At 42.3% G+C, this 13,195-nt stretch overlaps 1 long non-coding RNA gene across 1 annotated transcript; it reads left to right on the forward strand.

The window, feature by feature from the left end:
• The first annotated feature begins 1,279 nt into the window (after nt 1-1,279).
• LOC148870465 (uncharacterized) lies at nt 1,280-2,205 on the forward strand. Its single transcript, XR_016107393.1, has 2 exons — nt 1,280-1,610; nt 1,948-2,205. It is a non-coding gene; the product is annotated as an uncharacterized LOC148870465 (long non-coding RNA).
• The last annotated feature ends 10,990 nt before the right edge of the window (nt 2,206-13,195 follow it).

The following is a 13,195-nucleotide window of genomic DNA, read 5'->3' on the forward strand; positions in this document are numbered from 1 at the left end:
GGACGAAGGGTGCAAGCGTAAAAAACAAAAATAAAAAGGAATAAATAATTTATTAGACAAAAATATCCTAAAAGTGAAGCTGCCATATAGGGAATTTCGTCAATTCAATTGCAAGGAGTCAGGGACTTGTTTTGGTGGTGAGGGCATTTATGTCTTTTTGTTCGAGTATGTAGGAAAACCCAAACCATAAAAACCTCGATTTGCGAGTGACTGTGGCCCTCTGGGTCTGGGGTCTGGAGTCTGGACCCTGCTATTTTTTGTACCGAGGAGGATCACTCCTGCGCAAGTTCCGAGGCATCCTTCCATGAATTCCCGACTTCGGGGCATTTTTCCTATTCTCCAATTACAAATGGCCCTCGAGATAATACAGAATTACATAATCGTCACAGTTTAATATATTAAATATTTTTAATATAAAAATCGCATTCATCGTTGATTCATTTATCCAGGACCAGGTCTCCCTACTGGAGCCTTTCTCATTGTTGATCATTTCTTGGGAGTTAGGGCCCTTCTGGAGATTATAATATCGAATGGTTAGAATTGGGACAACCTGTTCCTTCCTCCTCTGGGAAGTGGGACCCATTTCTCTCTCTCTCTCGTTTAGCCTCCGTTAATTAACCTGAAACGTTTCAGTGGATAACTCGAAAGTAATAATGAGAATAGTAGGGGTGAAATGGTAAGCAGGAGTGTTAGTTCCCCGCTCTCGTCACCGTCACTCATCAGTCATCATCTCTCTTCTAGACTTCTACGTACCGTATCCAATCGCAATTCCCAAGAAGAGAGGGTAATCGGCAGAGGGGGAGAGATGAGAAAGAAATCTGGAGTCCGGTCCTCCACAGTCCACACCACACAGAATGCTCAGGCCCTTCACGGCTTCGCCTAGTCACCCCCTACTCGGCTAGTCCCCCTAATTTTGTTTCGGTCAAGCTTTTATAAACGAGTTCGCTTTTGCTACGAGACTGTCGTAGCGCAGGGATAAAACAATAAAAGAGAAGAAGGCCATTGAGGCTTTGAGGCTTTGAGGATTGAGATGATTTGATTTATTGTTGTGGCCCCACTAAAATGTCAGTTCATTTAATTCAAATTCAAGGTGGAGCCATATTTATAAATGAAAGGTTTTTGATTTTGTTGTTTCAGAGTATTCCTGATTCCTACGACTGCGTGCGTAGCAATTGTGGTTAGCCAATAAACGCGACGCCTGTCTGGTGTCAGCCCTTCCCCCCACGTTGGCACGTCGCCCTCCACTCCTATAAATATACCTCTCCCTGCTTTCCAACTTTCAACCCAACATATTTGTTGAGAGCCATGTGACATCGGCTTTCAGTCCTTCCTCTGATCCAGCATTAAGAACTGTCATGGGGAGATGTCTTCTTCCCCCTTCTCCCACCCATTTTATCTCGTCGTCGGCTGTGGCTTATTTTCTCTCTTATCCGATCAAAACGTAGAGGGAAATCTGTAAAGCTCAGGAGGGATAGCGCCATGGATGACGACAGCTGTTTAAGCTTTCTTTCTCTCTCTAGCGCTATCCATCCTGAGTTTTATTGGTTTTTCGGACTCTATTTCCGTCTCCCGTACAATTGGAGCGAGAAGAAAGATAAATGAGCACTTGGGTATATGATTCACTACTTCATCGCTATGCTTAATTCCATCTTTTTGTTTTTGTGTTAGGTAACCACTAGGATAGACGGTAGTGGACATGTTTGATGGTTGACGATATCTCTGATTAACATGATGTATTCCTTTTTTTTCTCTTTTTTTGTTCTATTATGGTGCTTCGTGACTTTCTCTCAATCTTTTCGAACCGTATGAAAGGTTGCTTAGAAAGCTAAAAACCCTAGAAGCCGGAACCAGAAGAGGTGGCTATATTCGCTTCCTCTTCTAATGAGGAGCTCTGAGATATATAGAGTTAGGGTTCTTCTTTCGGTGTTGTTGACTCTTGTTTTGCAGGCTTTGCTTAATCGAAATAAATAATGGGTCTTTAATGACTTGACTATGCGGTAAGGGCGTTGATTAGCTCTGTATTGTTTAAGCCACGACAGAAGTCGTTAGCACTCTCCGGTACAAGGCGCACTCCTCAACTTTTGATATGATTATGTGTAAATTTATTTCCATTTCTCGTTTTGACTTGAACTTTATACTTTAAAGTAATTGTGATTTATCTTTATCTTACTCTAATAAACGAAGACGTCTTCACTCTTTTTTTAACTAACGGTGACTTCAACACTTAACGGACGGATTTATGAGACAAATCCAAAGTAATTAAGAGCCCTTTTGAGTTCCGGCATACCCAAATCCTATCCTATTCACAAGAACTCTACCCGTACCTATCCACGAAACGCACCCACCATGAATTGGAAGCACCTTAAGATTGGGCAGAGTTCTGTGAGTAGCAAATCCAAGCTCCCCAAACGCTTCCCATTGCTGTTCGTTCCTTCCCTCTCAATTTGGAGACCGTGTGCGTAGCAGATCCCGTTGAAGTGGTCTCAGCCGATTAATGGAACATCCTCCTCTCTTATAGCAACCCATTCCGAACTTAACCCCATTCTCTTTCAGTAACCCCACGCCATCGGAAGAACTCTAGAACACGCCAGTGACCAACGCTAGCGTCTCCTCGGCTTCTCTCTTGTACGCAAAAAGCATGGATTTGATGGATCCGAATGTAACAAGCACGTTAGGTGAGCAACGAGAGTGTTTATGAAGAATGAGCACGTAATAGCTGTACGATACATGTCCAGTTAATATATCTTTCATTTAATTTATTTTTTAATTAGACAGAAATTATTTATTATTTTATTATTTTTATTAAAATAATGAAATAAAAAGCGTAAATGAGCCGACTCCCAATACGCTTAGGTTTTCTTTTTTTACATTTTATACGTATAGGTTCTACCGAAAAAAAAATGTATCTGCCAGCCTCCCGCCTCAGCGTATACATCCGCATTCGGCATGGCTATACTACAAGAGGCTACCCATCCCTCTGGTATTCCCAAACTTCTACTGCCAATAACATATCCCACCAAGCATAATCCAGCTATTACTTGTCCAATTACCACTCATGTTGGACTCCTCGCTCTTTGCCCTGCAATACCTAGTTGGAAAAACCATTAACCATCCATTCTAATCGCTAATGGGTTGACGATTGCAAAACGCTGTACTTAGTTTTCTACTTTTACCTAATTGGGGTGGTTTCATACCCTTGTTATTTATCAATTTTCAGTTCTTGTTTCAATTCATTGGCAATTGTGCAATTATTTCCTTTTTAATTTTACTACGATCGATATATATTAAATATATTATTATATTATGTTTTTATAAATTTGTTTTATTATTTATTTTTTATATGAAAATATATAATATATATATATATAATGAAAATAATTAAAAAAATATTTATATTTTTGTTTTTACTTTATTTTAATTAGTGTATTTATTTTTTTAATGATTTATTAGTTCAAAACATACTCATCGGATGGGATAAGATGCGAAGATCCGAGTTATCAAAATGGAGTCTTATCAGATCTAATCGGATCTTCGGATAATCGGATCCTATGCGAACAATGTTGGCTCGAATTCAAATCAGTTTCCATCCCTAATTATTTTCCACTATAATATTTCATATCCATGTATCAATTCACGTTTTAGGTTTTACACTTTTACCGTCAAATTTTTAAATGAAAAAAAAAGTTGGCTGACGTGTTTATTATGATTGAAGGTGGCCCAGTAAGGACTAGACCGTGGAAATGCAATATTTTTCACATATATAAATCTCTTGATTATGTAAATTGCATATCGAAAATGGTGCCGAATAGCCAAACAGATGATCCCGTGCCGTATACGGTGTGTGTTATTTCAATATTATATTTTGCAATGGTATGGTATGGGTCATAGCTCTGCCTGCTAGGGACGTACTTGTGCGTATGCTTTGGGCAGCTGAAGTAAACAAAGAGAGATTTTTGGGGACGTGCTACTCCAGAGGCCAGAGATGTGAAGTCCCTGCCGTTTTATTACAAAAAAAAAAAGAGATGTATTATTTCTAAGTTGTCTCTTGGTCTATAGTGTGTTGTCACTAACGGGTAACACAAGGGACCATCTTATACATTAACCAAATCCCTAAGCCAAGGCAGATGTCAGATACTCAGATCTGTACAGTGGGCGGGGACGAGCGTCCCCAGAGTCGGAGACACTCCGCCCCAGCCTCCACCACCACTTCACCTTGCGACGCTACGGACAAGAAAAAGGTATTAATTTTTCATTAATGCGATGTATGTACCGATGTAAGTATCGAATACCTCATAAAGTATAATCCAGACCTGGATTTGGACGTGTACGGTAGATGTGAAGGGATTTGTACGTCTCCAAAACTAATCAATGAAACCAACTGCCTCCCAAGGGGGTATTCAATTTGGTCCCAAGTATGTGCCGATTGCCATCCGTTTAGATTAGATTGGGTGTACGCGGAGCAGTGGTCAGAAGCATCCTAGCCGTTCGCATACTTACAGTGAGCAAGACGTGGAACACTATGATAGGATTGGATGACTCATCCATCATCATTGTGGTGGGGTCCACTGTAACCAACCCCCAACCTTGAAAATTTGGCAATCGTAATGCAGCAGTTACACAGTATTTAATAGCGTGTCTCTTTTCGTGGACGAGGACGAAGGTTTGTATATTTGATTGATTATCATGGTGTTGGAGTTTGTTCCGGTGTACACCATTACTGATCTGAAACAATTCAGAATTTGTATGAATGGCTCTATCACTGTTCAGCATAGCAGTTGTAATAAAGGGAGAAAATATAGAGTCCGGATCTCCTGCCCACCTCTACCCACAACACATTACCCCCGTCCTTCGGAACATCTCCCCCTCTATCATACTATTATCATACTATGCACAAGATGAACGTGGCTGTGATAAATGTGGGCAGGATTTTCGTAGGCCGGAGATCCAAACTCATAAGGGGATTTACCGTAAATAAAGTTTGTTTTTAGATTTGAATTTGAATAACACAACAAAGTATAAAAGATTAAGGCTGCGTTTAGAATCAGTGTAAATCATAGTTTTCAAAACTGAACCATTTGGACGGTCGGACCAGAGAAATTGGGAACTAGTAAGATGATCAATTCCAATTTACCTAGAACCGTTATTTCTCCTCAAAATCGTTGATTTGGTCAAAAAAACCATTCATTTGGTTTGGCTTGTATTATTTTTTTGTCAAAACGGGTTATTTGTTTGGTTCAAGCGGTTAGACCATTCAACCTGGGAAACAGACCCCTAACTGATTCGTTATCCGATCCAATTTTAAAACCTTGGTGTAAAACGTCATCGATGTAAAAATACACTAATAACATTTTACACTGAACTGTGAAAGTGACAAGTGCTTTTTGAAAACATGATGAGTGGAAGAGAGTAAAGTTTTACATCAATAAAATATAGTTTTTATATCGATTATCATGTAAAACTTTATGCTTGATGAGGTTTACATCGATTATCAACGTACGCAAAACTATACAGGAGTAGAATTTTACATTCATATCACTCTTTTTTTCCCATTTCCCATATTTTTCCTAATTTCCTTCATCATTCATATCACTCTTTTAGCGAGAAAAGCACAACATTTACTGATGAATGAAGATTTGGCCCGACCTCACAGTTATGCGACATGTGGCAAAAGCAACAGCTCGGCACAAAAGCAAGCCTAAGGCGCGACCACCAAGGGGAGAAACCAGCGGTCCGAACTCCCTACTAGGGGCCCGAACTCACCCTTGGCCCCAAACCAGAAAGTAATCCGAACTGGCCTGCCCTACAACAGTTCAGGACATACTTCGCCAAATTGGCCCGCCTTGCAACAGTTCGGGATACACCTCGCCGAACTGGCCTGCCTTGTAACAGTTCGGGATACACCTCGCTGAACTGGCCTGCCTTGTAACAGTTCGGGATACACCTCGCCGAACTGACCGGCCCTATACATACCTCCGAACTCAAGACCTCGCCGAACTGACCGGCCCTATACATACCTCCGAACTCAAGACTTCGCCTCGCTCACCACTCCACCACATCACCTTCAGGGCACCAAAACCAAACAAATCATACTATGCCTGACACTGAGGAAGTCCGTACCCGAGGGCGCCGCACCTGACTGACTTGGGATCTGACGTTGACGGCCGCACTCTAAACGGCCACCTACCACCGCATCCTGACACCGCCATCTCTCGTTAGAGAGACGGTTAGGCAGTGGCGGTTCTGTCCCAGCAGAAAGGACGATGGCCGAATTGACAGACGCAAGGGTAATCATACCCGACCTGACAAGGGCCTTGGAGAGAGTGTGTGAAGTGGTTATAAAAGGCCCCCCGCCCCCAACAAACAAGGTATGTGAACTTTGCGCTATATGGTCTACACTTGGCCTTTGAGAGATTACTGACTTGAGCTTCGGAGTTATCACACCGGGTTCCCCCCAGAGTTCTCTCATCTTTCCCATTTCAGGCTCCCCTACGCTCCAGCTCAGAGGTGAATTCGTTGACAGCTAAGACCGGCCGGATTGCGCTCCATCATTTACAAACACTTGTTCATCGTCTTCTCCAACGAGATGACAATCCAGTAACGATGCAATTCCAGTTTTCCTACATATATTCAACGATTTTTTGCCATTTCTAGGTTTACTCTCGTCTACCATTGGTTTCGTCAGTTTTCCAAGGACTCCCCTATTATTGTTCTTTGTCACATGTTAAGAAAAGCCATCGATAATGAAAATCACTTGAGAGAATCCATCTTTCTTCCAAATTTCAAGCAGAGTCCACGCCAATGATATTGTCTTCTCCTGTGAATCGCCCCTGTCCACATTCCTAATTGTCATTATGGCTCACAACAAACAACCTAAGGTGAAAAATCAACTAAAACTCATACTTGCTGCGTCGATCAAGTCCAGGCCAAATCCCAACTCTGGTAAATACGACTTTCATTGCATTTTACTTTGATTTTTTTTCTAAATTTGCTGAATTTTTTGTTTTTTTTTTCTGAAATTTGAGTATTTTTATGCTTTTTTTCTGAATTCACTACAAAATTAGTGTAAGTTTTGCATTTTTCAACAATTTTTCTGCATTTTTGGTATTTTCATGCATTTTTTGCTTTTTTATTTTTATGAGGTGCAAAATTGGAAACTAATGGTAAGCGATCTAACTACTCCTAGTTGGAGGGCAATCTGGACTCCAGATGGACGGTGAGCTGGATCGATTTGCAAAACAGTCAATTAGAGAACTCGGGGTAGCTAACCCAGCGAGGTAGCTCCAATGCTTAACTCAGTAAGTAGGTTGTAAATGCGAGCTGAATGCTTGAGAGGTTTGAGTGCTAGAGAGTAGAGTAATCATGCGTACCTTTGCCATGAAGTTTCGTGTCTTTATATACTGGAGTAACTGTGGGCTTCACGAAAGAGTCCAGGTTCTTCGAGCTGTAGAGATAAGGTTGGTTCCATTTTTTGAGGAGGGCGGTTCGTGGATGAGGCTTATCGTCCAGCCCCAATTCAGGTGGAACCGAGATAAGTTCTTATCGTGACCTCGGGAGATTCAGGATCTGTTGGATCATTGCGATCCCAAGAGATTCAGGATCTGTTGGGAAGGCCTTCTGAATTGGTTATACGATGCTTCGACTTGTTAGCTCTGAGCTAGAACTTTGATTCTTTAGTCCTAGATTGGATGCCCGAGGTGCCTCTACACCAGGTGGGTTTGGAGCCGAGGTGACTGGGTTCCCGAACTACGAATGTTGCAAATTGGGCTTACCCGGCTGAGTTGTCATCCTTCAAATAGATTGCTTTTACGTGTCCCCTTTCTGTTAGGTCGTGCCAAATCACCCTTCATCAATTTCCCCCCACTCCTCGTGCCAGGGGTCCCAACCCAGTGTGAGGAGTTCATGGAGGGTGTAGGTGGATTTGGCACGGGGTCTTGTCAATTTGAAGAGCGAACTGTTGGTCGGACCTGTTCAACAGTCTGGATCAACCACGGAATGACCCAGATCGTGTCCCGGGCACGCGCGGACGTCACGCTATTTGTAGATTTCACAGACTTCAAAGAGCTCCCTCAACCGATTTCATCCTCGAGTGTCATGCAACCAATTTTCATGGGAGTCGTTGGATTGCACAGGTCTCAGCCGTTGATCGCCATGTAGTGAACTATAAATAGGGGGCCGAGGGGCCCCTCTCCTTCGCAAAAAAATCTTGTGTTTGAGCTTTCCTGAGGTCACGTCAGAGTCTTTTAGCTCGCCACTCTTTCCTTTGTGTTCCAAGATTATTTTCGTCCTTTTGGTGAGTTTGTCTTCTTTTGTTAGTTTGTTCTCCTTTCCTTTTCCTATTCCAGTATGTCTAGTGCTAGTATAGATAGACTTCTCAGCGATTCTAGTGAGCCCGAGGGTGCCGAGGTGCAGTCCTCGGCTCCCGCTGGCGAGATCAGCTCCTCGCCATGCAGTTCCTCTTCTCGCCTCTTAGGAGAAACACCTTTACCCGAAGTCGGGCCATCTTGGCCTAAGGAACCTGAAGCTCGGATGGAGGGACCGACCTCTAGAGAGGGGGTCCCGTCTTCTTCCCGGGGTCGGGATCCGGATGACTTCGACCCTTCCACTATGACCCCGGACAAGTTACTGTCCTTGGTAGCCCGTTATCATCTTCCCAATAACCTTATTTTTAGTATTCCTTTGGGTATGTACCCTTGGGTTCATGGTCACCATGAGCTCGTGGTTTTTGAAGAGCATCTTGTAGTTCACACCTCGAACCCCTACCTAGTTATCTGCTCGTGAACCGTCATTCTCTCGCTGTGAGTGCCAAGGTGGATTAGGTTGACCGTCCCCGGGCCTACTTCTGACATTTCCTTGTGAGGCTGGCGGAGTGAGTTGATCGTCTCTCCTTCCTCGGGGTGAAACCTAACTTTTGAGAAGAATCAGTGCTTGTGAGGTCTCTTCACCATGATGGGGGGATCGACTGATGTCCTGGTTAATCCCAAGGCTATTCGAGTTCTAACCGCGATGGGGCCCTAGGTGCCAAGGTGGGATCGACTGCTGGTTAGGCTGTAGTGGAGGGAATTGGTGTTGATATTGCTGGTAGAAGTAATACTGTTGGTACTGCTAAAACTGTTGGACCTATTGCATATGGATTTGAATAGACCGAACGCATTCAACGAAGTCATGGAACTGGGAATGTCCCACTCCGGGAGGAACCACGGAGGGCTCAGAGAAAGTTGCACCAACCACTGGGGAAAGTGGGGCACTCACCTGTGTGGTGCTCGGCGGTGTAGTCAGCGATGGGACACCATACGCTGTAAGTGGATTAGTGAATTGACTGATGTACACCGTAGGAGCTTGGGGGAAGGTTGGCTGCTGGGCTTGCCCCCCCGATGATGTTCATCTCGACACTTTTCCCGGTGTGGCTAGAGGATGCCATTGAAGTTGAAGTTGAGCTTGAAGCAGCAAAAAGGTAGGACTGACCTTTCGATCAAATTCCCACAGATGGTACCAATTGATGGTGCGTGATCTGACTACTCCTAGCTAGAGGGCGATTTGGACTCCAGATGGACGGCAGGCTAGATCGATCTGCAAAACAGTCTATCGGAGAACTGGGGGTAGCTAACCCGAAGAGGTCACTCCGATGCTTAAGTTAGTAAGTATGTTGTAAACGCGAGCTGAATGCTTGAGAGATTTGAGTGCTAGAGAGTAGAGTAATCACTCGTACCTTTGCCTTGAGGTTTCGAGTCTTTATATACTGGAGTAGTCGTGGACTTCACAAAAGAGTTCTAGGTTCTTCAGGCTGTAGAGATAAGGTTGATTCCATTTTTGGAGGAGGGCGGTACGTGGATGAGGCTTATCGTCCAACCCCGATTCAGGTGGAACCGGAATAAGTTCTTATCGTGATCTTAGGGGATTCGGGATCTGTTGGCTCATCGTGATCCTAAGAGATTCGGGATCTATTGGGAAGGCCTTTGGAGTTGATTATACGACGCTTCGGCCCGCTAGCTCCGAGATGAAACTTTGATTTTTCAGTCCTGGATCGAATGACCGAGGTGCCTCTACGCCGTGGTGGTTGGGTACCCAAACTGAAAATGTTGCGAACTGGGCTTGCCCAGCTGAATTGTCATCCTTCAACCAGATCGCGCTTACGTGTCCCCTTCCTGTTAGATCGTGCAAAATCACCCTTCATCAGAAACCATGATTGATTGTGATTCCAGCATCTCGATAAACCAAATAGCATCAATCGAAATCCAATTCCGATTCCGATTCTTGTTTGAACCAAACAAATAGGAAGAATAAATCATTTCAATTCCGATTCCATTCACGAACCAAACAGACCCTTTGCAACTTCAGCCTGGTCAGCTACCACATCTGGAAAACCCCCAATAAACTACTATTTGAAAACAACACACCAGAGCCTCTACGAGTAGTTCAAACAGCTCTATAATTCTCTCTAGAGAAACTGTACACTCGGTCACCGGTACAATTACGCCCACCTCCCTCACCTCACCCTAATACTCCCACCTTGTATATTGAAGGCGCATTTGATTCAGATGCAGTTAATGCAGGACGAGGGCTCATCCTCCAACATGCCAGCACAAAGCTTCTCCGTGCAGAGAGCGGCTCATGCTGAGCCCCTAACAGCTATATATGGTGCTGAAATACGAGCGCTTTTAGGGTTATAGGGTCAATGCCTTATCTTTTTGTTTTGCCTTGCTCTAGATTGATTATAAGATTATTTCATTGTAAATAGAGGAGATACAATTTGATGAACTTGACAAATTCATGGACCAAGATGCTGGTTGAGGTCTTTGGCGTACCATAGCGATAGCTTATGCTATAACCCAAACCTTTTGGCAAAGAATTTATAATGTGTAACAGCCGCGGGGGGTTGTTTTTCTTGTCGTCTGTTAGTGATTCCCTATTTTCCTACACCAATTCTAGGATGGTCAATCTCAAAATGACACCTCTCCTTTTAAAATTTTGGCTGTCTAAATTTTGACACAGCTTAACTGTTACATGCCACTTTTGGCATGACACATCCTTATAGGTTTTATTATTATTATTATTATTATTATTATTATTATTAAGGTAAATTTCTTAAACTATTTTTATGGTTTAGTTAATTTATTAAGTGTACCTTTACTGTTTGAAAATTGACAAACATACTCTTACTATTTTTGACAATTGATTAATCCTTCTTAATCGTTAACGTGCATCAACAAAGATATGAAAAAGACTATTTTACTCTCCACTAGATTAATCGGATATCTCCCTCTCCCTCTCATTCTCGTTGCCAGAACGACAAATGATGACCAGATTTAGGTTCCTTACAAATATGAGAGATACTTAGATATAGGTTCCTTACTTGGATCTCTCCCTCTCATTCTCTTCGTCGAAACTGTCAGAATGGCGGAAGATGGTCGAATATCAAATCTGAGTACCTCTCAATAGACCAGACCAGACCAGACCAGATATCGCACAAGCAATGAAAGCAGACATGTTGTGTTGTGCATCAGACCAGACATTGCACAAGCAATGGGAGCAATCAATAAGTTCATGGAAAATCTTTGGAGAGATCATTAGACTCCAAACTATACAGGAGATCGCAATAATAGAAAGTCAATTACTGGCTATGTGTTATCTTTCGCTGATGGTACAATGAGTTGGCATCGAAGTTGCAGTCTGTAGTGGCTTCGTCTACAATAGAAGCAGAGTATATGTCAACAACACAAGAAGCATGTAAAGAAGGTATTTGGCTAAAGAGGTTGCTTGAAGAGTTCAACATTAAGCAGAAAATGGTGACAATTCATTGTGATAGTCAAAGTGTATTACACTTAGCATGAAATCCGGTATTCCATTTGCGAAGTAAGCATATTGATGTATAATACCACTTTGTTTGTGAAGTATTTGAAGATAGGCAGATCTTGTTAAAGAAGATCCATACCAATGACAATGTTGCAAATATGTTGACAGAACTAGTGACAAAAGAGAAGTTTATCTGGTGTAGAACTTCTCTTGGGCTTGAGGTTACTTGACAACTGACAAGATGATGACAATTGCGGTAGATGGTCTCAAATGTTTTTTTCACACTATAAAGAGAAATGTTTTCAAGTAGGAGAATGTTAAGGTAGTGTCCAGGGATATTTACTATGGGTTAAAAAGGGGGATTTAATTCTATCTCTCCATTTGGGTGAAAAATCTAAGGGTGCAAAGTTTTTCTAAAATGCCTATTCTATCCCTCTTGATTACTATATTGTATTGAGTAATTGTAGTGAGGTTATATTGTAATTTCTCTTATTTGTATAGTGAATAAAAAAGCTCCGAACTGGTGTTAGTCGACGTAGACAATTTGGCCAAATCACGTTAAATCCATTGTCCAACCATTCAAACCATCAATTCGACCCATCTCTACATGGCCAGGTGGTTACCCATCCATATCCACCCCAAGCCAACCCGCATCTACCCGCTAATTTAACTTCCAAGTTCCAACCACATTAAATGACTTGCAATGCTGAAACATGTTGCAGCACTTTTTGAATTCAACTCTGCTTTGATGAATCCCGCATCTCCTATATAGGAATAGACCTGAACTATAAGTGATAGAATCTGTTGATATTGGATTGGAATATTTGGTTGTACGACATGGAGATGGAGATGGAGTTGCAATTCCAATCCAACGATTTCTTCTTGTATATCGTTAGCCTTGGAGATATAAATATTCCAATCCATTGATTTTTCCGTCATACTCCATAGTCACCATGAAAAAGCAAAAGACATGGCCATGCCTGCGTAGGAATGGCAACGGGATAGAGTGGGGCTGGATTTAGCATGCATTGTCTTTAACCTTAAACTCAAATACCCTGCCCTAAATTCTATTTCGACAAAAAATCTCAACCCCATCTCTGTCCCCGTAGGGAACGGGGATCCTCCAATTTGCCCTGCCCTACCTCATTCTTATTTGCATTTATTTTTTAATTTTTTGGTATGTATCTAAATCTATATCATATTATATAATATAATACAATAATATATATATATATATATATAATCTCCTGCCCATAACAATTTTACCCACAAAACACTAGTTTCATGCATTGATATTTGGGTAGGTGTGGATAAAGTTATCGTTGCAATGTCATATGAGTAGGTGTGGGTAGAATTGTCGTGGATAAAAAATCCGGATTCCAAATATCAGACCCGGAGTCTCCCC

Source organism: Nelumbo lutea, chromosome 2 (genome assembly GCF_056320005.1).
Source record: "Nelumbo lutea isolate HS-2025 chromosome 2, American lotus-T2T, whole genome shotgun sequence".
Classification (NCBI taxonomy): domain Eukaryota; kingdom Viridiplantae; phylum Streptophyta; class Magnoliopsida; order Proteales; family Nelumbonaceae; genus Nelumbo; species Nelumbo lutea.